The sequence below is a fragment of the Scyliorhinus canicula genome, chromosome 19 (assembly GCF_902713615.1).
Source record: "Scyliorhinus canicula chromosome 19, sScyCan1.1, whole genome shotgun sequence".
Lineage (NCBI taxonomy): Eukaryota > Metazoa > Chordata > Chondrichthyes > Carcharhiniformes > Scyliorhinidae > Scyliorhinus > Scyliorhinus canicula.
In genome coordinates, this window is record NC_052164.1 from 82,860,334 (window position 1) to 82,882,423 (window position 22,090).

Below are 22,090 nucleotides of genomic sequence, written 5' to 3' on the forward strand. Positions count from 1 at the left end.
TTACCATCACTGAATCCCCCACAATCAACATCCTGGGGGTTACCATTGATCAGAAACTGAATTGGACTAGCCATATTAATAGTGTGGCCTCCAGAGCAGGTCAAAGGCTCGGAATCCTGTGGCGAGTAACTCACTTCTTGACCCCTCCAAAGCCTGTCCAACCTCTACAAGGCACAAGTCAGGAGTGTAATGGAATAGCATCCACTTGCCTGGATGAGCGCAGTTCTAATAATACTCAAGAAACCGACACCAGGGCAGCATGGTGGCACAGTGGACAGCACTACTGTCTCACGATGCCGAGGTCCCAGGTTCAATCCCGGTTCTGGGTCACTGTCCATGTGGGGTTTGCACATTCTCCCTGTGTTTGCCTGGGTTTCACCCCCACAACTGAAAAGGTGTGCTGGGTAGATGGATTGGCCATGCTAAATTGCTCCTTAATTGGGAAAAATGAATTGGACACTAAATTTATTTAAAAAAAGAAGCTCAACACCATCCAGGACAAAGGAGCCCGCTTGATTGCTCCCCCTTCCACAAACATTCAATCCCTCCACCACCGATGAACAGTGGCAGCTGTATGTATCATCTACAAGATGCACTGCAGGAACCAAGGTTGCTTAGGCAGCACCTTCCAAACCTCTGACCACTACCTTCTTGAAGAACAAGAGCAACAAATGTCATAATATGCACCAGTATATCATGGTTCAGACACACACTGGTGGACACACACAGGGACCAATCAACAGGTACAAACACTGCAGCCAATCACCAGTTAGAATACACACACTATAAAGGCAGAGGGCACCACGGTTCCCGCTCATTCTGGGTGCTGCCTCAGTGTAACAAGAACTCATCCAGCCCAGCACAGACTTACAACATGTGCTGAGAGAATCAACTGGTTGGGACAAGGCTTTGGTCTCTAGTTTAAGTTAGCATCATTTAGACCCACAGTCATCGTGTGTTAGTTAGTTAGAATTAGTTAATAAAATTGAGTTGAACCTTCATCAGCGTTGGAAGTGTCTGTTCATCTCTCAAGTCTACACTAGCCAACACTTCATGGTACCAGAAGTTGAGGGACGCTCGTACTTCTGAGACCTATCTTTCAGTGATCTGCCTTCCACCAGTCTGGCCCCATCCTACAGAATGGACTCCGTTCGCCCACCGCTGCCTCTCCGCATTGCAGGGAATCTGGGCTCGAACTGGAAACTTTTCAAACAGCGCTTCCAGCTGTACCTCGAAGCCAGGGACCTGAAAGCTGCCTCGGACGCATGGAAGATTGCTCTCTTTCTCTTCACAGCCGGTGACCACGCTCTGCACATTTACAACTCACTCACCTTCGATGAGGGGGAGGAAAAATCAAAGTTCAAGACCATAATTCTGAAGTTCGACAGCCACTGCGCAGTCGAGGTCAACGAGAGCTTCGAGAGATACATGTTTCAGCCACGAATCCGGGGTAAGGAGGAGCCTTTCCAGTCCTTTATTACCCACTTCCGCGTCCTTGCGCAGCCCTGCAACTACGGGTCCACCTCTGACTCCATGCTCCGTGACCAGATTGTTTGTGGTGTTCAATCTGAGCCCCTGCGCCAGCAGCTACTAAAAGTAAAGCAGCTCACTCTCTCCACGGCCATTGAGACCTGTGTACTTCATGAACATGCCTCCATGTGCTACTCCTGCATCCAGGCTGCTGAAACTGCGCGGCAAGCCCCTTACGAGGCAGAACGGGTCCAAATGATTAAATCTTTTCAGGCTCTGGATCTGAACAATGGCGGCCATTTCACGCGCTTTTCACGGTGTCCCACGCTTACACGCAGCGAGCGTGCTGACGTCACAGACCACTTCGCGCAGGTGCGCGCTACGCTGGATCGCCCCACGCATGCGCAGTGGCGCGACGAACGTCCCGATGCTCCGGCGTGCGTAGTGGCGGACTGGCCAGGGTGTCAGCTTGACCAATGGCAAGTGGGCCCCTGATGAAGTGGGCCCCCTATATCAAATAAAAATGCAATAAAGAAACAAACACAGACAACTGTTTTAGTAATAAAAAGGAATAAAAAAGAAAAGAGAACAGGACACAAATAAGCAGTCCATGAAAAGGAATGAAGCAGGGGAGGTAGTGGAAGAATGTGGAATAGGGGGGGCCGGGTCGGGCATAATTAAGGAAATTCCAGATGGTCAGGAAAATCCAATTCAGCAACAACTATATTTGGACGTTTTGATGATGCCGCTGCCAGTACTTTTGTAAATCTATTGACATGCTTATCAATGATACAAGATTCAGAAAAGTTTGATGCAACAACAAAACATGAAGCAATTGTTTTACTTCAAAGTCTTCTAAAGTTTGAAACCATATTGACGGCATTTACTTACTTGTATATATTTGAAACTACAACCCCGTTATCAAGTTACCTACAGACAAGTGGTTTAGATATGTTTACTGCATGGAGTTTGGTAGATTCAGCTACAACAAAGTTGAAGGAACAGACAAGAACATTTGATAACGCTCATAGCAAGGCTTTGGAATTTGTAAATAAATGTGATGATAGGATTTCACAGATGAATATGGATGAAAATCAAACATTGGAAATTGATGCGTTGGAAACAGCATTGCCAGTTAAGAGGCAGAGGAAGAAGAAAAGAATGGCAGATGAGCTTATTGATGATGAAAGAAATTCCTCAGATTCTCTAGCTGATTTTCGAGTAAATGTGTTTAACCTAATAATGGATCGCATTGTCCAGTCACTAGAATCACGCTTTGTACAACACAAACAGTTGTGTAAAGATGTGTCCTGCTTGGACCCAGCAAAGTTTAAAACTATTGCAGAGAAGGGCCTTGAAGATGAAGCATTGGAAGGTATTATTAAGCTGTTTTCACAAATCAGCAAAGATCAAGTAATATTGTAATTGTTTTCTTTTGCTTCAAACTTTGATGTATTAAAGCTATTGCTTAATGATGGTGAGAATATGGATTCCAGTTGCAACAATTGCAAAATTTGCAGCACTTGCCCATCGTGTGTACTAAAAATTCTGGCATCCAACAGACTTCATGACAAGGCATATGATAACCTTTATGAACTTTATAAAGTCATCTGCACACTATCAATTACTCAAGTCCAATGTGGGAGGACATTTTCAAAGCTAAAGATCATAAAGACAAGGTTAAGAAATTCGCTGTCTGAGGAGAATTTGGAATCATACATGTTGCTATCCATTGAAAAGGAATTGTTAGATGAATTGGATGCAGAAGCAATTATTGGCAGATTCGCACAATCATCTAGCGAACACAAACGATTGCTCTTAATATAGTGGACTGCATGCAATGCTCTATTGTGCTTTTGAACTATCTGTTAATGTGTGAATTGTGCAATAAACTATTTAAAAATATCAACCAATTACTTAAAATTAAAAAAAATAAATAAAAAATTCAATTATAGCATTCTGTATTTACATTTGGTATCTACTGCCAGTAATATGTACAGTACATGTACACTGTAATTACTAAGAAATACACATTTTTTCCACAAAAATTTTATTTGTACCCTTTTTTCCATATGTATTTTTTGAAAATGTTATTTATTCGTTATGAAAATTAAATGATAGCATTGTAGTTGTAGGTGGGCCCCCTTTGTCTCCTGGCAACCAATATTTTTAGACCCAGTCCGCCACTGGAGGTCGGGGGTTTCCACCACCATCATCTCCTTGGTGGCAGGCCCTGGGTTGGCCTCCAGCACTTCTTCCTCTCTGCCTGCTGGCAGGGCCCTTGGGTTTTCTATTGGATGAAGGGGCAGCCAGAGTGAGCTCCAGAGACCACTGCGACATCTGTATGCACTGTAGTGTCGATGCTTTTAGCGATGCTCCTCAGTCACTAAGCCATGCTCTGCAGTGCCCCGACGATATCCACCTGCATCTGAGGCATATCCCTCAGCGACTTGGACATCATGATGTCGAGACCCTCAATCATGGTCACTGCACACTGAGCCATGCCTTGGATACCACACTCAAGACGCTGACGCATGTTCCAGCCTTTCCAATGCGGTCGTGACACTAGCAGTGTTGGCCTCAGTGCCACGTATTGTCGGCACCATCTCCTGCACCTGTAGCCTTTAGAGTTTCATCATTCCACTTTGCACTCACTGGAATGTCGCTTCATCTCCTCCTGAATCTTGCAGCTGTGTCGTATCATCTGCATCTGCTCTGGGGTAATCTTGTCCAGAGTCTCGGCATCTGACTGGGACTCAGCTGAGTCCTGGTATCCAGCAGATCTCCGACTGCTTACCCCCTTGGATGTTCCTGTCTCCACCTGATGTGCATCAGCTACTGTGTTGTGTTCACCAGATTGTGCCACAGAAGACTGCCCACGAATATCAACCATCGAGGTGTGTGTGCCTGCGTCTGGAAGGTGGGGATGATAGCTGTGACACCTCGATTGTGGTCTCCTCAGAGCTCTCCTCCAAGGTGGCAGGTGGGAACGACTCCAGATGGCCCAGCCCCACCAGATGGAGATCCTGCGAGGCAATAAACATGTGGTCAGTGAGAGGAAGGGATCATTTTGCCTGATATGAAGAACGCACCCGAAATATGTCGTCTGGGTGAAGGGGCAATGGATTCTCACCTCTCTGCCACAGGCCAACCTCGCTGCCGGTGACTGCTGTCTCCTTGGACAACACCGCGAACACCAGGACCCATTCCTCATAGGTGGTGAGGACTTGGATCTCTGGTACTGCGCCCCCATCTTTGCCCTTTCCCGTTTATTATGGGCTATCCTCCCCTTGGGGGGAGGGGAAAGAGAGGACTTTCTGAGCTGCTTGATGGATTAAGGGGATCTATAGCAGGTAGCACGTGGCACAGCAACTGGACATGAAGGGGCTGTGCTGCTGGGTTCCTGAGGGTGGTCAGGGAAAAGTACGAAGATCGGATGTGGGGAGAGTATGACGAGTCAGCCAGTGATTTGAGGGGTGGGGGGTTGGGAGTTTGAGGTTTGGCAGGCGGATATGATGCCAGGAGAGAGATGGAGGTCATTGATCTTCTTCCGACATTGGATGCTGGTCCTCCTAATCACGCTGCCCACACTGACAACCACTGCCAATTCCTCCCGGGTGCTATTGGTGGCCTTACTGCTGGTCCTCTGACCCCCTTGAGCAAACATGGTGCCCTGTCTCTCATTCACAGTGTCGAGAAGCCTGTCCAGGTCGGCATCCCCAAAGTAAGGAGCGGTTCTGCGCGCTGCTAGGCTTGTGGTTTGTCTGGCAGTGAGTGAAGAGGGAGTGTTTAAACACAACGGTGAGACAGCCAGTAATGGCGAGAAGCTCGTGGAGGCTCACTTCTGGCACTAAGTGCTGTTAAATACAGGCTGTGATCTCACTATCGCAGCCATCGAGAAACACCCTGCCAATTGATCCCAAAATTATGCTTACAAATTTTTCAGTTCAATTGTGCCCTAAGTGCCATTTTGGACTGGTATGGCAGGGCGATTCGCGCCATGTGTTTGGGTGCGATCCCCAGACCGGTATTCACCCACAATTAGTCAGCAATATGTGATTTCTCACTTCTTTCAATCAGTTGTGCTGACTGTGTTGGATCTTTGTAATTTTATACAGTAAGATTTAATCTTATCATGCTATGTTTGGAGTGATTGCAAGGAACATCCAACATTGTGATAAACCACACTGCTCTGCTGTGACAGACTCCTTTGGGAATTGGAACCTCTGCATACACTAATGCCCACACCCTAGCCTATCCCCGTAACCCAGGAACCGCACCTAACCTTTTGGACACTAAGGGGCAATTTAGCAGGTCCAATCAACCTAACCTGCACATTGTTGGACTGTGGATGGAAACCGAAGCTCCGGTGCAGACATGGGGAGAACATACAAACCCCACACAGAGAGTCATCCAAGAATGGAATTGAATCCGGGTGCCTGGCACTGTGAGGCAGCAGTGATAACCAACGTGGCCCGTAACTTCTGAGTATTGTCTGGAAGCTATGACCCGCCAATACTGAGAAAGACAAATGTGCACTTACCTGTGCTCAAAAAGCCTGGCAAACGTTCTTACACCAGTGGCAGCCTCATGCCTCGGGTGGGTAGGCTCCGGCGCAGAACAGATTTAATGTAGCCACGTCCCCTTATGATGGGAAACTAAGGGAACGTCCATTGAGGTCAGGGACCTAAACTGCAGGTTTGTATTGAGGACAACAAGCAACAGGTTTCACAATTGTTTTAAAGTAATGCTGAAGTTTTTAAACAGTTTTATTTTGTTCTGTATTTTCTATGGGCGATGCTATTGTTATTTCTTTAAAGTAATTTTGTATTCTAATTTTTATAATGAAAGGCGATTATTTATAAGTGAACATAGGTTTGTTATTTGTTTTAAATCTGTGAAACTATTTAAATTTGTGCTTTATATATATTTGCATGTGGCATGCTTAAAATTGTTTATAATGTTTTAATTTGGATTACTGCAACTGAAAATTTTGTTGAGAAGAAGGGACATCAGAACTTCTTCAAGAATCTCCACTGCTTGTGGTCCAAGGACAAAATGTGAATACTATCGTCTCCTTACAGACCTGTGGAAGGGGTCATAAAATACTGTTACAAGATGATTCTGACCTGGTCATAAGATTTAAAAAGTGCTCCCCAGGGCTTTTGCTGTTAGCTGTCATTATCCTTGTAACATCTGATTATTTTTATATGTGTTTATCATTATTATATTTCTGCCTCGTTTACTTCAATTATCTTATTCATTTATAATTATGTCATAATTAAATGTGTTTAGATGTTTCAAAAAGACATTTCCAGAAGTTTGCAAAGTTTAATGCAAACATTTATTCACGAAAATAATGTCGGAAATAGTAAACTTTCATACCATGTTAACATTTAACTGAATGTTTAACGTTGGCAGCTGCTGTATGACATTTCATTTATAACCACCACAACTTTTCCAAATTCTTTTCAATAAAATATATCTTTTCACTTTAACACAATGATCAATAAAATATATGTTTTTACTTGAGCACAACTGTTCTGTTGTATTTCTGTGAATCGGGGAAAGAGGATGAGAGTGGGTGGGAGGGAATGGAGGGAAAGGGAGGGAGGGGGAAGAAGGGAGGGTTCAATGTTGAAATACAGCAACTGCCAAGTGAATTCAAACTGCTGTAGGATTCTGAAATCCAATTTAACTTTCATCGTAAGTCTTAGGGACTGATTAAGCACAAGACCACTCTGGGTACAAGTGTGTTCAAATTGTTAGGACCCCCTGGGTGAGTACACGGCCAATTCTAGCCCCACATAATTTGGAGCCAACACAAGCAGATTAACTAATAATTTATTATAAAATGTCTGAGATCGTTAGCCCTTGGCTGCTCCAACAACTTACAGGCACCAGATTTGTAAGTTAAACACAACAACTGTTTATTTATACTACAAATAGAGTTGAAAAGTGCAATAATAATAACAGAATAATGGCCAGCTAATCTACTACTCCTCTCTTTTACCATCCCACCCTTTACCCAAACACACCAAGACAGATACACACAGAGGGACAGAAAGGGATAAAATAATAGGGATCCATATGAAAACAGAGAGATAAGTGTCCTTGCTTCTGATGTTGAGGTTGCAGCAGGCTGTCAACCCAGGACATGGAGTGATTGAAACCACCAGTTGGATTTCTAATGAGGGTCTTCTGGCAGTAACATTCAGTCAGAACTCCCGGGCTGTTGGGTTCCCTGAGCCTTCACTCAAAAGAACAGCCTCAGGCCAGATTGATACATATGACCCTGTGTCTTCCCTTCTCCTCAACTTCTGCCTGTAGTTTAAACTTAACTGGTTTCCAGGCTCACCAGAATGTTCCCTAGCTTTACTAGGGAAGCAGAGTATCAGAGAAGCAGCTTCCATGAGATTTCAGAGAAGTCTGTTACCCTTTCATGGAGAGAAACCCAAAGAATTCCCTCCAGCTCTTTCTTTAGGACTTAAACACTCACAAGTTGGATAGAGAGTAAAAGCTGCCTGGATCCGTTTGTTGAGAGAGTTCCAGCTGAGGTGTTCATCTCCTGCTGGAGCTTTAAAACTGAAACCAAGATCAAACCTTCCTAGCTCTGTAGAACATTCCAGAACAGTCAGCACCAATCAACATTGACTATTAGCAAAGCCCAGCAATTTAAAACAGCTCATTGGCCAGCAGCCAAGTCCGTCAAGGCGTGTTATCACTGATGTCAGGCCAAACATTAGATACTGTTGGAGTTTCCCATTTTTAAATTAAAGGTAAGCTACTTGGTCTTGAAGGCATTAACCATCCATGGGCAAAAACTGGCAATAGCGAACAGGTTAACGGAAATTAAAAGGAGTAAAGGAGAACAGACAGGGATTAAACAGAAGGATCCTTACAAAACAAAATTTACCAATATATTCACTAATATATTATGAAAGTGACAGCAGAAATGACTCTAATTTAGATAGTAGGTGCAGCTTCTTCACAGTGGAATACTGAATCTCAGTCAGTAAGGATGCTCTCTCTCTCTCCAAAATTCGTCTTTCTTCTAACTTCTATCTTCTTTATGCTTCTGGTATCAATGAAACTCGGGCCTAATTAATCCTTTCCAAATCACAGCTACACCCTGATCAGTGGTATCCCTGAACTATGATGGTTCATATATGTACATGATTAGGATCTGGTTGGCCAGGTGAGGAACGTACAGTGCATGGTCATCGCCTGATGACAATTCCTCCAAGTTATGAAGCATGATTAGCTGATTGTCTCAGACTTTGACTATTTTGTGCGAGTTCTGAATGAAATCAGACACGCATCTGTAAGTGTTGTTGTTTAGATCAGTTTTTAAATGTCTGTCTGCTTTTTGGCAGTCTCCTGCCGGGTGAGATATTTTACTGTGGCTGCGTTATGTTTAGAGTGACTATTTTACTTTTAGGACAGCTCGGAAAGCTATTTATAAATTTAAACAACACAATATCAACCTAACACAAAGGATTATGCAGTGGGCAGCAATTACATGTCTATAGACAACGGGTTGGATCCTCTGATTCTGAGGCTTAGGGCGGGATTCTCCCATACCAGCGGGGCGGGGGGTCCCGGCGGGACGGAGTGGCGTGAACTGGTCTGGCGTTGGCCCGCCCCAAAGGTGCAGAAGAATCGGCACCTTCAGTGGCCAGGCCGGCGCCGGAGTGGTTTGCACCCCGCTGGCTGGCGTGGAAGGCCTTTGGCACCATGCTGGCCGGGGCCAAAGGGACTCCGCCGGCTGGCGCGAGTCCGTGCACGCGCGGGAACGTCAGCGGCTGCTGACGTCATCCCCGCGCATGCACGGGGGGGGGTCACCTAAGCGTTGGCCATCGCGGAGGCCTACACGGCCGGCGCATAGGAAAAGAGTGCCCCCACGGCACAGGCCCTCCCGCAGATCGGTGGGCCCCAATCGCGGGCCAGGCCACTGTGGGGGCACCTCCCGGGGCCAGATCGCCCCACCCCCCCCCCAGGACCCCAGAGCCCGCCCACGCCGCCAGGTCCCGCTGGTAAGGGACCTAGTCTAATCTACGCCGGTGGGACTGGCAAAAAACAAGCGGTACTTCGGCCCATCGTGGGCCGGAGAATTCGGGCAGCCCCGGGGCCCATTGAGTCGCGCCGGTCCCCGCCATTCTCCGAAGCGGGCGGCACGATTTACGCTGGGCCGATTTTTGGGGTGCCGCAGAATTTGGAGGACGGCGGGGGCAGGATTCACGCTGAACCCTGGCGATTCACGCTGACCCCTGGCGATTGTCCGACCCTATCCCATGCTATGACCCCATCCCGGCATGGGAACGGTGGCGTTTTCTGCCCAAATAAATCACACCCCACCATGCCCCCAGCCCCTGATAAAGTCCCCCCTACCCGCAGAATGGCCCTCCCTCGACTGTGGTGGTGCTGGACTGAGTCCGCAGCTGCCACGCCAAGAGACCATGAGAGACCCTCACCTTTGGGAACTCGACCGGTCAGGGGCGGAGCATCGGAGGGGGGTCTCAGGCAACATCCTGAGGCCGTTGATACGTCACGCAGCGCATTGGAGAGGGTGGAGCAGTGCAAAAGCGGCGCCACCCACGATTTGGTCGGGAGCTTTGATTCTCCGGCCGATCGCCAAACATGATTTTGGCGTCAGCGACCGGAGAATCCAGCCCAATGCGAGTAACATAAGTGGATTATAATCATGAGCATTTAAAAGGTGGGCTGGATAAAATATTCTTACACATTCAGTTATGGTTGATAGAGTCACAGCGATTAAAGTCAAAACTAATCATCCACTAACAGAAGTTAAACCTCATACAGAATTATATGTAGATCCTTTGATTCTGTATTATAACTAAGCCAAATAGCTAACTCCTACATTGCCCTTGTGGTACCTGGAGCCTGGGCTTGCAAACCTGCATCAGGAGATATGGCTGCATCAGACTCCATATTGCCCTCCTCCAGCTTCTCAGTTTCTCATAAGTCATCTTCCGAGTGAATGCTCAGTCCATCCTGAAGGCAAAAGTTGTACAATGCACAACACACTACAACTGTCAGCAGTTTCACCTACACTGTTAATAATAATAATCGCTTATTGCCACAAGTAGGTTTCAATGAAGTTACTGTGAAAAGCTCCCAGTCGCCACATTCCGGCGCCTGTTCCGGGAGGCCGATACAGGAATTGAACCCGCGTTGCTGGCATTGTTCTGATTTGCAAGCCAGCTATTTAGCCCACTGTGCTAAATGAGCCCCGAGGCAGTGTGGTGGTTAGAGATCAACTTCAGGTCTTCCTTCAACATTTCACAAAGGCGTCCCATTGCTTCCTTGCTGAAGCACAGTCTCCTGGCACACATCTCCTCTGACATCACTTCAGACAATGGCCTGAAGCCGACAATACACCGTTTTGGAAGGGGAAGAGCATCGCGAAAGCAGTGCCGCCCCGATTTGATCGGGAACTTTGATTCTCCGCTCGATCGATAAACGTGATTTCAGCGTCGGCAACCAGAGAATCCAGCCCCATATCTCTCAATCCCTTCCGCCTTGCCCTTTTTTCCTTCTGTGCCTTTGCCTCAGTAAATTATGCCTTCCGCTGGAATGAATTGGCAACATGAAGTTGCATATTTGTCCACAGGCTCAGTTCTTAGCACAGGATCCATTCTTGTTGCAAAACATGTAGTATATTTGCATACCCTTTGTACAACATATAATATACTTTCTTTCCAAATTGGAGGCCAGTACTCCCCCAAAGTGAATCGACTCTTCTTTCATTAATAACAATGGTTGGATTATATTTTCAGTGGAAAAACCTAAAAGACATAGGTCGATGGTTGTGGTGATTGGAGGTCAATCATCTCAGCTCCAGGACATCACTGCAGGAGTTCCTCAGAGTAGTGTCCTCGGCCCAACCATCTTCAGCTGCTGCATCAATGACCTCCCTTCCAATGTAAGGTCAGAAGCAGGGATGTTTGCAGATGACTGCACAATGTTCGGCAAATTTCGCGATTCCTCAGATAATGAAACAGTCCATGTCCAAATGTAGCAAGATCTGGACAATATCCAGGCTTGGGCTGACAAGTGGCAAGTTACAGTCATGCCACACAAGTGCCAGACAATGACCATTTCTACAAGAGAGGATCTAACCACGCCCCTTGACATTCAATGGCAATATCATCGCTGAATCCCTCATAATCAACATCCTGGGGGTTACCATTAATCAGAAACTGAACTGGACTAGCCATATTAATAGTGTGGTCACCAGGGCAGGTAAAAGGCTAGGAATCCTACGGCAAGTAACTCACCTCCTGACCCCCCAAATCTTGTCCACCTCTACAAGGCACAAGTCAGGATTGTAATGGCATATTCTCCACTTGTCTGGATGAGTGCAGCTCCAACAACACTCAAGAAACTTGACACCATCCAGGACAAAGCAGCCCGCTTGATAGCTCCCCTTTCCACAAACATTCAATCCCTCCACCACTGACGAAGAGTGACAGCCGTGTGTACCATCTGCAAGATGCACTGCAATAACTCAGCAAGGTTCCTTCGACAGCACCTTCCAAACCCATGACCACTACCATCCCGAAGGACAAGAGCAATAGATACCTGGGAACCCTACCACCTGGAAGTTCCCCTCCAGATCAATCACTTAACAACGCACCACCACCTTCTGAAGGGCAACTAGGGATGGTCAATAAATGTTGGGCTAACCAGCGACACCGCATTCTGTAAATGATTCAAAAAAATTGTTTTAAAATAAGCAAAGCTGGCTTGGATTCAAAAACAGAAGCTCAGAAAAAGTGAGTCCAAATCATAAATGAAAATCATCAGTCCTAGAATCTACAATTCTTCCCTCCCACCACACCAGAAAGAACAAACAGTAAACTTGGGAAATAAGTGATACTGGTCCCAATTGGTCTTGTATACCTTGAAACTGAACTTCATTGTTTTTCTTACCTTGCAGGTTTGAACATCCTCTGAGGCCCATGGAGACCTTTTGACCCGACTCGACCTGACCTGGCTGCACTCCACATGACCCAACAAGGAAGCGGATGAAGTCCAAACTGGACCTCGATTTGGACCCGACCCGGACCTCGGAGCGCCCGACCCGGCCTAAGTACCGACGCCAGCCCCCGGACCACCAGGCCAAGTCACCAGAGCTCCCGACCCGGCCCCCGACCACAAGACCCCGACCTGTCCCGGAGAGGCCCGCCCAGCAACCTGATCTACCTGGAGATGGAGGAAAGAAAAATCCATGTGGAGGCCCGACTGGGCCTACTCCAAGACCCGACCCCAGGAGCGCCCAAGGAGGGAACACAAGACGGGACCCAGCCCAATCTGCCTCCGGAAGCCCCTGCCTGCAACCCAGGACCCCCGAAACAGCGGAGATCCAGCGCGAGGACCCGAACACAACAGAAGGTATTCCCGTGCTCGCAGAACAACCGGCCGCAAATATGCACCCTCAGCAAACCCACTACCTCAACCAGCGCCCGGGACCCGGCCAGACGCAGCCCCGGAAACATAACCAGTGCCCTGGTTCCCACCAGCGCCCCCGCCCCCCCCCCCCCCCCCCCCCCCAGATGCAATCACCTACCTTCCACAAGGGCAGATCCTGGGACCATCCAGCCGCAGCCGCCGACTGAGGAAGCGAGGGAACCGTGGCAGTCGGCAGGTGAGACTGAAGCAACGCGGTTTCAAGAATCCTCTCCCCAGCATTCAGCATATAAACTGAACATAGATGCACAAACTCCACCTTGGAAAATAAGATGGGTAGAAAGTAAAGTAAATGACAATTGGCAAATTTGACCATAAATCCTTCGTTGATCAAGCTCGGCCCAAGACCGCAAGAAACTTCAGAGAGTCGTGAACACAGCCCAGTCCATCACATGAACCTGCCTCCCATCCATTGACTCCATCTACACCTCCTGCTGCCCAGGGAAAGCGGGTAGCATAATCAAAGACCCCTCCAACCCGGCTTAGTCACTTTTCCAACTTCTTCCAACGGACAGGAGATAGAAAAGTCTGAGAACATGTACGAACAGATTCAAAAACAAATTACCAGACTCATAATCGACCCTCTTATGGACTGACCTGATTAACATGACATTGCTGTATGCTTCATCCGATGCCGGTGTCATGTAGTTACAATGTGTACCTTGTGTTGGCTCTATTATGTATTTTATTTTATTTTATTTTCATGTACTTAATGATCTGTTGAGCTGCTCGCAGAAACATCCTTTTCACTGTACCTCGGTACACGTGACAATAAACAAAATCTAAATACAATCCATTTCTGACCAGTGTCAGTCATTTCCACAGTTTGCTGATTTTTCCTTCTATTTTTCCAGTTAGAACATTATTCCGATGGTGCAAGAGCTCTTACATTCTGGAGCAACAAAATATTACCAGCTAGCATTCCAGGAAAATCAGATGCTTATACCTATATTAAAACATGACAAATGTATTTTTTCTTTATGTTTGCAGAGTATTTATTTTCTCCTAAAGACAGTTGCTGATGAGGATAACCCAGGTTATTGCAGAGATTTAAGTTTACACCATATTACAGCTATCTTTGACGATACTTTCTTGGTATGACAACCAACATATTAATTTAACAAAAGAGGCAGAGAGAATTAATTTAAACACGAGGATACTTGTAAAGGCTCCACCTGAGCAATGGCTTTCTAAGCTTTCTTGGGACCCGAATTTGCTGAAGCTTAATCAACTAAGGATTTCAGGTCAAATTTACCATTTGTCATTTCCTTTACTTTCTACCCATCTTATTTTCCAAGGTGGGGTTTGTGCATCTATGTTCAGTTTATATGCTGAATGTTCATGTAATAGTTAAACTTCCTGATTGCGACTTGCAAGCAATAGATATATAGTTCAATGGAATGTCTGTTTCAAACGGCTGGATGACTTTGCCTAGGCACTCCTGCCTATACCTAAGAATTTCGTCGAATTTACAGTGCGGAAGGAGGCCATTCAGCCCATCGAGTCTGCACCGGCTCTTGGAAAGAGCACCCTACATAAGCCCATGCTTCCACCATATCCCAGTAACCCCAACTAACCTTTTTGGACACTAAGGGCAATTCATCATGGCCAATCCACCTAACCTGCACATCGTTGGACTGTGGGAAGAAACCGGAACACCCGAAGGAAACCCACGCACACACGGGGAGAACGTGCAGACTCCGCACAGACAGTGACCCAAGCCAGGAATCGAACCTGGAACCCTGGAGCTGTGAAGCAACTGTGCTAACCACCGTGCTACTGTGCTGCTCATTCATTTACCTTCATTTTCCTCCGTAGAACCATAGGAGACAGCAATCCCTCTTTTAGACATCACCCGTCATGCTTCCTGCGCATTTTGGCAAACAGGAGGGTCCCTTCTTGCACCAAACATAACTGCTTTCCTCTGCTGCACCTCTGCCAGCACAACACCCAGGCCATGATCATCAGAGCCAAGTACCACCACATTCCCACTTCTTTCCCCACACTGCAGTCAAAGTAACCAGCTATTTCCAAATAAAGCTTAAGAGCAGTTGTTCTGAGAATTTCTCACCCGCTCCAGTCATTGCACTCCCTGCAGTTATGGAAAATACACAAGTAGCAAATTCAGATAATTAAAATGCAATGAGCTTGCTGAATCGGGTAGGGTCAGCTGTCCACCTCTGCTCCTACAGTGGATTACAAGAACATAGTTTCATCAGCTCCACTTCACTGGCATCGATGGCCCAGCCCTCGTAGTTAACATTTGATAAACTTATGAGACATTTCGAAAAGTCCTGGAGATATGGAAGAAAATGCAAACCAAAGCCGTCAATATATTCTGAGCCTGGATGCTTTTCATTGTACGGTTTGCATTCAAATTTCAAATATCTGAATGCAAAGCGGAGGAGTTTCTAATCACTGAATGCATTCCCATCACTGCCGTCTGTACAAAGAGAAAAAAGACAAATGGCCTCCTGCTGCTTGTGAGGTGCAGCACAGCACAGTTCACACAATGGGGATCATTGCTGAAAATAAGGTTTTCCCACACAAAAACAATACAAGAAAGGGATTCAGGTGGGTTTGTGTTGTATGAAAATTACTGTTGAACTGTTTGAACTGGTAGCTCAGAGTAATGAATTATGCAGATATTCCTCCTTACGTAAGGTGGCCAGGTCAGTGAGCTGTTTCCAATTATGCGCTACACTTCGGGTTCAAAAAGAATGACTGTTACTGGGTGTAAAGTAAGGTTGGTGGACTGCATGCTTCTTTTGCAGCATACTTAATGCAAATTCCAGAGAACTGTGCACAATATTAATGACACAAGGGACAAAACTCCTTAGATTGGGATTTGTTTCATTTTTATTTAATTTTATTTACCTTGGCTAGTTCTTTTTACATTCTGTGGGACCCTGGAGAGAGTGGAATTGGATAGCTTAAAGAACCATTTGTATCTCTGTAATTGATAATACCTTAGATAATATACTGAACAAAATGAAAATTGGGACTCAATAACCAAAAAGGGACATGATGTTTGGCAGATATATTCAAACTATACAAGGTGCATTCACAACTAAATGAAACTGAAACATAATGCTAGTCTGAAACTATTAATGCTAAAGTGAGGATGAAACGTTAAGTGAAGACAAAAGACACCTTAGTAATGCAAAATAGAGGAATAGAATTATTCTGTTTTTCTGCTGCTACATTCCTTATTCCCAGCATGGACAGTGACTCAATGTAATTCAACAACAGAAAAATATTTTGTCAAAAAATATAGGAGCAGATTTATTGTGAAAAAGTGTGAAATTCAAACTTCTGTATAAAACCTGCCAAAGAACAGTTTTTTGACGGCTAGAAGTCACTTTCAGCCACTTTGAGGAAATACTTGGCAGCCTATGTCAGCGATACTAAGTAGCCCTTAACTAGAATGATTTACATATGAATTAGGAGCAGGTATGGGCCATTAGCTTCTAGAGCCTTCTCCGCTATTCAGTAATATCATGGCTGAATTGATTGTGGCCTCAACTCCATATTCCCTACCCTGGGTAGCCTTTAACTCGCTTGACAAGTAAAACCTGATTGAGCGCAGAGGCGGAGTCAGAGGACCTGTCAAAAAAATGGCTGAGCAAAATTCAAAAGTAAAAAGGAAACAGGCTGAAAGTTAGGAGAATAACCCACTGCCAAAAGAGGAACCTGTTGTGTTATGTACTGTGGGATAACACAGGCTACAGCTCAATGAAGCTTTGACCAAAAGATACTCCAGACTTTGAAGTAAGTTTAATGTGATTTATTGAACCATTTGCACAGTTCTCTATGAGTTTGACTCTCCTGCTAATCTTGCTATAATTAGTCAGTCGAACTAACCAGTCTGCTCTAAGCCACGTGGTGGGTGTGATGCTTCTGATCTGCCCCTGTCCTACTCTCTAAGTGTTGCCTGTGGAAAGAGACAGAGAATGTGTGCCCTGTCCTTATATATGGGTTGTATAATGCCCCCTTGTGGTAATGTCAACTCTAGGTGTTTTGACTACCCATTGGTCGTGTCCTATTCTATGTGTTCATTAGCTGTATGTCTGCATGTCATGATGTCTCTGGTGCTCCCTCTAGTGTTTACTTAGTTGGAATGTATTTACATTAATCCCTTGTGTATTTACAGTGATGCATATCACCACAAACCTGAGTGAACGCAAAATCCAAAGAAATGGGTGAGCAAAATACAACGGACAACTAAGATTACCTTTCAAATTAGACAGCTATATTGATCAGCATGAGCGTACCAGAGGGCAGCATTAAGAAAGCTGCAGCAATGGGTTCACAGACAGCGCCATAACATGTGGTGGCCGAGCTCAACTGAACGAAAATAGAAGTTTTTAAAATGGCAGGCAGAGCTAAAAAAAAAAGATTGCCTTCCGCTTGATTCCCAATAAAGTCAGTAGATGGCCCAAAAGTCCAGTTTTGAAGGTTTCCTGTGGAGTTAATAACTTGAATCAAATAAAGTGGCCCCGTCAGCGGAACAGGGGATGGCTGGAAGCTGACAAACATGGGAAGATCAAGGAGACGGGAAATAAATGGCCCTCCAAAAGAAGAAAACATCATTTTTAAAAACGGCCATGGGGAGTAAATGAAAACTACCAGATGAATTTAGGCTAAGGCAAGGGTCAAACAAAACACAAAATTGTAAGCCTTGGAAAATAAAAGTTTTAGATTACAGGAGTGCAACAGGATGAAGCAAGAAATTGGAAAAAGTCTAAGTTAATGGCCAGGATTCTCCATTCTGGCATCTATGTCCTACCGCCAGTGGAGAATAGGGACAGGTCTCCGCTGGTGCTCGGAGCGGTACCCAGGCATTAGTCTCGCTCGTGAACCATCTCGGTATCTGGCTGCCATTTTGAATTAGTGACCCCATTACAAAGTGCAGCGGCAGGCCCCCCTCCCCCTAGAATGCAAATCCTGACTCTCCCCACTGACAAGGAAGGAGCATCTTTCCCCCCACAACACAGGAATAACAGGTCAATAACCCCCATACCGTGCTCGTATGACTCCCAACTGACTCCGCCTCTTTCTATACCTCTTTCAGTCCCCGCTCCATGGTAATGCCAATGTTCAGACTGAGGAGGCTACATCAGAATTACTAAATCAGACTAGGATGATTCTGTTGAGCAGAGGGCTGCCTGAAATCACCATGCCAAGATGGACAGGGCAGACTAGACACAGGACATCTATCCTGGGGGAGGGGGAGGGTCCCAGGGTCAATCGGTCAGCCACAGCCCAAGCCTTCCAAACTCCCAGGATCCTTGGGGAACCCACCTCTGAAGCCTGGCAGCAGCAGAGTCGCACATTATCAGTGCTCTGACTCCCTTGATTCCCCCTTAGGTTCCACCGCACCTGCCGGGGTGTAGGTGCCAGTGCACCATTGGCAATGCTGGGGGAGAGGACTGAAGGGAGGGCTAATGGGGGTATTTGATGGAAGGGTTTACCATTTGACCAGAAGCCCTCAGAGCATTTGCAGTACAAGTCAGCAGTCCGCAGTCTCGAAGCCAGGAGCCTGTAAGTTCCAGCTGGGGGTGGGTTTTAAATGTATTTATACAGTAATGGGGTTCTCAGCCAGGGCACCCAGATCCAGAGACGGACACCTTGAGTCCATATACTTGCCACCAAGTTGTTCTCTGCTATTCCCTGAAGTTCAGGCATGAACCCCCCAACAAGTCTGAAAAGTTCCAAAACTTTGCATACCTCCTTGCTTTCCCTCAGGAGCCATGGTGCCCATGTCCCATTTAAATATACTTGCACCGAATCATGCCCAGGTGACACCCAGGTGTGAGGGATGGAGCATTATGGTGGTGGAGAATCGTACTTCCAGCTTGTTGCTGACGCAGGGTGGATTGTTCACTGAGGCCGGTGGTGAGGCAACGGAGCATTACAATGGGTCTAGTGCTCGGCACCGATCCCCTTTTTGGGGTGTCGCACCATTCTCCACCCAATCCAATACCGGCATCAAGCAATGGAGAATCCATCCCAATATTTTGTACACTTGTTTGGTGTATTTCTGGATGAAGTTATCCTAAGGCAATGTATAGATAATCTTCAACCACATTTGATGAGATAGTAAAAGCCTTTGACAAATATTTTAAACACCATGTTATGGAGAATGTGGAACTTAAAAGAAGGTCTAGAACACCCCCAATAAATTCCTGAAGGGATGAGGAGACAAAGGGGTACGATCTAACCAAAATGCACGGTAGCACAGTGGTTAGCACTGTTGCATCACAGCACCAGGGTCCCAGCTTCATTTCTCGGCTTGGGTCACTGTACGGAGTCTGCACGTTCTCTCTGTGTCTGCGTGGGTTTCCAAAGGGTGCTCCGGTTTCCTCCCACAAGTCCTGAAAGATGTGGGCCGCGATTCTCCGCCCCCCACGACGGGTCGGAGAATAGCGGGAGGACCTTCCTGACATTTTTCCCGACCTCCCGCTATTCTCCCCCCCCCCCCCCCCACGGCCGCCCCACGACACGAATCGCTGCTCGCCGTTTTTTTACGGCAGATAGCGATTCCCCCCCTATCCGATGGGCCGAGTTCCCAGGCCTTTACGGCCGTTTTCACAAATTTAAACACACCTGCTCTCACCATTCGTGAAAACGGCCGCAAAGTGCCGTTCTGCACAACCATGCCACCGATTGGCACGGCCGCACCACGGCCGTGCCAAGGGTGGCATGGGCCCGCGATCAGTGGGCACCGATCGCGGGCAGCGGGTCCGATTCCCGCGCACTTTGTCCCACCGTCGTCCCGCAGGATCAGTCCGCGGGGCGGCTGAGGGGCATGACGGACCACGCATGCGCGGGTTTGACGCATATGCGCGATGACGTTATCCGCGCATGCGTGGGTTGGAGCCGTCCAACCCGCGCATGCGCGGCTGACGTCATCGTGCGCGTCAGCAGCCGTGAGTCTTGGCGGCCGGGCTTAGCGAACGTTCGCTAAACCCGCGCTGCCATTCTTCCCGGGGCCGCGATGCTAGCCCCGACCGGGGGGGGGGGTGAATCGGGTCCCGGGAGGGGGCGCGGAGGCTGCCGTGAAACACGCCCGGTTTCACAGCAGCCTTTACGACTCTCCGCATTTGCGGAGAATCGCGCCCGTGCTGTTAGGTAATTTGGACATTTTGAATTCTCCCTCCGTGTACTCGAAAAGGTGCCAGAATGTGGCGACTCGGGGCTTTTCACAGTAACTTCATTGCAGTGTTAATGTAAGTCTACTGGTGACAATAAAGATTATTATTATTATAAAACAAAGTCCATTCTAGGCGGGATTAACGGGGCAATTCCTGACGCTGGGAATAGTCCCACTATCGAACAGCAATCTGCCAAGCTTTGGTGCCCCAGCGATGAATGCCCCCCTTAGGCCACATTTAGCTGCATTTCCTGCACTAAGGAGCTCAACTCAGGAAGAGATCGGGACATCATTTTAAAATGGTGCCCCTATCTCTAGATCCCAGACATATCTCCCCCAAACCCCAACACATCTGTTGGGGGGATCGTCGAGCCCCTCGTACCCACCACATACCGGCAGAGTACCCCCAGGCCCTGTCGCCAGCATGGGCACAATGTCAGCTTGGCACTTTGGCACTGCCAGCCTGGAACCCTGGCAGTGCCATGCCAGCATGGCAGTGCCAACTGGGCACACTAGCAGTGGCAGGCTGGCACTGCCAGGGCACCAGGTTGGCAGTGCCAAGGTGCCCAGGTGACACCAGCAGTGCCAGGGTGCCACCCTGCCCAAAGACTGACCACTCGGGGGCCTCCGACCACCTGGACCACACCCCCCCCCCCCCAGGTACCCTTCCGCCTGGTCCCCATTTGTGGGGACCAGTACTGAACAACACCTGGCTGGGGTATCCTCAGGGATGTCAATAGATGCCGTTGGCCAATTGATCTGGTTTCAGCAGGGCTAAGTGGGTTGTAAAACTCAGTTAGCCATGTGAGACTGGGTCCTGCCCATTGTGGGTGGGACCAAGATCACGACATCTCGCAAGATCTGGTTAGATGTCACGAGGTGTAACGGCGTAGGGAATCCCAGGGGATGCCTCTCCTGGGATCTGCGCCTGCTCCGATTGCGGTGGGACTTGGCCGGTAGATCCAAGGTTAAGGGAAGCAGGATATCCAAGACTGAGAGAGACAAAAGACCGGGGAGTGAAGGAATATAAAGACCCCAGGTTGATGGAGATAGTATCTCAGCAAACCATAAGATAGTTGCCGACCATGCGAGTGCAATGAAATGCGTGAGTCAAAGAGTTTACTGTAGAAGGAAGAAGAGACTGGGAAGCAGCTGAAATATTTAAAAATAGAGCTTTTTGAAAGTGCCAACCCATCACCGAAACTGCAACAGCAGATGGGAGTGCAGAGTGAGCAGCTGGCTGTGAATGAGGGTAAGCTATCTACGATAACCCAAATTGAACAAAACATGCAAAAAGAAAATGAAACTGTCCCACAGGAAAATGTTTGTATCAAAGCTGAATTGGAAGAACTCAACCATAAGTACAGCCAGGCAAAGCAGTGGGCAGAAAAAGTACTCAAAGAAGATAGTACCTTGAAAGACCCTTTGAAGAATCAGTGGGCGGGATTTTCCATCCCGCCAGACACGCCCCCACCGACAGGGGGAACCTCCATCCTGGCAGCCAGCCAATGGGGTTTCCCATTGTGGCCAGCTCCACGCCGTTGAGAAACCCGCAGATGTGAGTGCATTGCTGGTGAAGCAGAGGATGGACAATCCTGCCCAGTATGTGGGCAAACACGGATAGTTAAAAGAAATTGAATATTACTTCAGAAAAATGTGAGTGTGAGTTGGTCAATAAGAGAATATTCAGATGAAAGAACAGCAAATTGTCTTTCAAGATCAAATGCAAAAGGAATACAAACTCTTCAGCAGTATGAAAAATATGAAGTCTGTCTTGAAGAGCAGAATGGTAGAACAGCAGAAGAAGCTCAAGGAGACGCTGCTAAATCACAAGAAAACTCAAGGTGCAGCAATTGAGCTTCACAAAGGAAATATGAACCTGGTGAAGGACAGTAACATGTTACAAAGATCCCTCAAGTCAAAGTTTGTTCCTCAGGAGAATTATGAAGAGAAGCAAAATCAATTTAATGA

The 22,090-nt window shown here is 47.0% G+C and overlaps 1 long non-coding RNA gene across 1 annotated transcript in view; it reads left to right on the forward strand.

Moving 5' to 3' along the window:
* Positions 1-12,972, forward strand: part of LOC119954299 — a 144,696-nt gene extending 131,724 nt beyond the window's left edge. The window contains exon 3 of the long non-coding RNA XR_005458211.1: positions 12,434-12,972. This is a non-coding gene — a long non-coding RNA (uncharacterized LOC119954299). The remainder of the gene's footprint in view (positions 1-12,433) is intronic.
* Positions 12,973-22,090: the final 9,118 nt, after the last annotated feature.